Source organism: Belonocnema kinseyi, chromosome 9, assembly GCF_010883055.1.
Source record: "Belonocnema kinseyi isolate 2016_QV_RU_SX_M_011 chromosome 9, B_treatae_v1, whole genome shotgun sequence".
NCBI lineage: Eukaryota > Metazoa > Arthropoda > Insecta > Hymenoptera > Cynipidae > Belonocnema > Belonocnema kinseyi.
This window is the reverse complement of record NC_046665.1, coordinates 102491-105684: the sequence shown is the minus strand read 5'-3', so window position 1 is coordinate 105684 and position 3194 is coordinate 102491. Positions and strand designations below refer to the sequence as shown.

General features: G+C 28.4%; 1 long non-coding RNA gene across 1 annotated transcript; it reads left to right on the top strand.

Moving 5' to 3' along the window:
- Nucleotides 1–1016: 1016 nt before the first annotated feature.
- Nucleotides 1017–2982, top strand: LOC117179760. The gene is made up of 2 exons (XR_004467952.1): nt 1017–1544; nt 2772–2982. It is a non-coding gene; the product is annotated as an uncharacterized LOC117179760 (long non-coding RNA).
- Nucleotides 2983–3194: the final 212 nt, after the last annotated feature.

The following is a 3194-nucleotide window of genomic DNA, read 5'->3' as shown; positions in this document are numbered from 1 at the left end:
TTTTTCAACAATGTTTATTGAAACACACCAAGCCGAAATGCACTAATTCCATCTGCATTTCCTGATGTGTATTTCTTCTAGGATCGATCTGTGAAAAAAAAACAATGGTAATCTATTATTAAATTCAGAAATAATGTTTAACTTATTAAAATGATTATAAAGTAATGATTATTAAATTGACAATAAGTAATTATTATTTAAATGATTACTGGCGACACTGTCAGTGATAAACATACAAAACTACAAAACATTTCTTTGGTAAAGAATAATCAATCTAAAGTATAATAAACTTGCCGGGGCGATTTGTCATTATTTCGAGGTTATGTTAAGATTCACGTGTTTGTCCTAATCGCTGTAAGTAAATGTAGGTAATGTCAATTTCAAGTTTACGCATTTAATATTTTACTTACTTTATATAATACATATCCTATATATTCATAACATACCTTTTTTTGTCGCAAATAAGCGTTAAACACAATTCACTGTTCGCCCACTGGAAGCGCAGAATATTATTACTATTTTATAGTATTTGTCACTCAGCAGACATTCCATAATGTTATTAGCAAAGAAAAAAATTGATTCAGTTGTTGTGCAATTCGGATAGCATCAAGTTCGCCATGTATGTAAGCCCCAGCGTTCCTCTATAATATAATTATAATATTAACATTAATAATATATATATAATAGTAATAATATAATATTCTACACCTGAAAAAACATAACTTTAAAATCAAAGCATTGAAACCTGGAAACATTCACATACCAATTTCTTGATTTAATTTCAAAGCGGATCGAGATATAAATAGAACCACTGAAGTTTTCCGACCGGCAATCGTGCACCTTCGAGTTTTCAAATTCAGAAAGGAGAAATGGGAAACTTGTGATAGTATTAGACCACGTCTCGTTTCAGATCTGGGACCATTGACCACCAATGCGCATGGGCGCGGAAGTGGTCCTGGTTATCCATAGACCTTTTTATTTCAATTATTATGTATTATTATTATTTTATATATTATTATTATTTTCGCGCATGCGCGAAAAAAATTGATCTTCCAATCAATTTTCGGCCCTGTTGCTCGCAATTGTATAGGAAATGCAGTGTTTTTATTAAAAAATAAAGTTTTGAAAGTGAATGCGAAGTTTGTGAATAAAAATGGAAGGAGATAATACGATGGCAATGATTGTGGAAAAAAAAGTTGGAGTGCATAAGAGCTGCTGCAGCGGATTTTGCAAAAGTAGTGGTCGCAGTAGAGCTGCGTACGTCGAATTGTGCAATTTTTATTCTATTTCTTTCCCTAAACCATGCCTACAATTTAGAAAAGCAGAAATTAATAATGCGAGTATCAAATTCCACTTAAAACGCGTGAAAAGTGCAGAAAATGCAATAAATGGGTGAAGTTGTGTGGACGTAAAGATTCCAAGTTTAAATCAATCAGGAACGTTACAAAAAATACATATATTTGTTCTTTACACTTCTTTGGAGAATCTGGGCCTACAGAAGAGCATCCAGGCCCGATGGAATGTCATCCGAAAACTATAAAAAGGTAAGAATAATATAACAATTTATTAGAAAATAATCAATTGTGTTGTGACCGTTTTAACCTAAAAATACTTCGTGGTTATAAAACGTCAGCACGTCCAGAGTAGCACATCGTCATTACGAATTAAGTTAAAACTTAATCAATAATATTAATAATTATTGTAAATATTGGGTTTTGAATTTTTATTTGTAATTACAATGTTTGTTATTGTTTTGTAATTATTGTGTGTTGGAATTATTATTATTTATCAGTATAGTTTGTTTATTTTTTTAAAGAAAATATTTGTAGTTTATCAACTGCGAATGTAAATTAATAAATTATTTTAAAAATGGAGTTTTACTTTAAGAAAAGAAACAGTGAATAATAATTGATTTTAAAAGACGTTTTTGAATCAGTTCAAAATTTCAGAATTGTCACATTTTAACGTTAAACATTGAACTGTTTTAATTGGAAAGTCTTAGAAATTAAACCAGTGTAAACGTTAAAATTTTCATTTTTTTATTTTTTTAAATGTAACTTGTGAGTCGCATTGTTTAATTTTCATATATTTCGATAACAGTTGAACACCTATTATTCTTAGAACAAAATTTGAGTAGTTTGAAAAAATATTAAAATTTTTTTGAAAAAAATCAAATTGAATACAAAATTTTAATAGATTTAGAAGCTTTTTAAGAGTTTTAAAAGACTTTAGAAAAATAAAAAACATTACGTGGAAAAATAAATTGATTTTTGATTTAAAAAAATTAATTTAGAGAGAATATTTAATAAAGGTTTAGAAAGATTTATAAAATTGTCAAAAATGAATCTGGAAGATTTTAAGTAAATTTTTCCAATTGGGCAGGATTTTAAAAAAGTTGTAGGGAAAATTCTAATAATTTTGAAAGATTTTCAGTACTTTTGAAAAAAAATTTTTTAATAATTTAAAGTTTTTACAGATATCAATCAACATGTAAATGTTTCAAGGGTTTTGAAATTAAATTTTAAAACATTTGAAGCATTTTTAAACTATTTTTAATAAAATTTACTCCTGAAATGATATATTTTCGAACATTTTGAAATCCATTGATTAATTCTTGAATTTAGAGTATTCAAAATGATGACTTGAATTTATATTTGTAGCACCGATTCTGAATGTTTGAACTTTATAATTTTTAAAAGTTAAAGATTCAAGAGTTCCACTTTCAGTGTTTTCATTAGCAGCTCAATTTTTATTATATTTCCATTTTTCAGACAGTAAAAAAAGGCTAGAAGGAGCTTACAGCAAAAGTACTAACATTTCTCGTTGAAGACTGAGGAATTTACTTCAAGTACAGGGAGCAGTTGTTTCTCTGGAGAAAGAAGAGTATGCTGAGCATGGACATGGAATCTCTCTTTATCTCATTTTTGTCTCCTGTACTATTTCTGATGTAAAGGAATGGAGGAATAAAACAATCTTTCGTAATTTCTTTTTTCTTTACGTAAAGGTACTTCAGTAAAAGAGATAGATTGTGACTGTTAAATGTAATACGTATTCCTTTTTCTTAATTTTACAAAGCAGGCAGAGTAAGGCCCGATCATTTATTGATTATATTTTAATGTAAACATGTGCAACATCACAGTTTACTATGAACATTGCTCCAAAGTTGCAGACTCATAAGTGGAGCTTAAACTGCT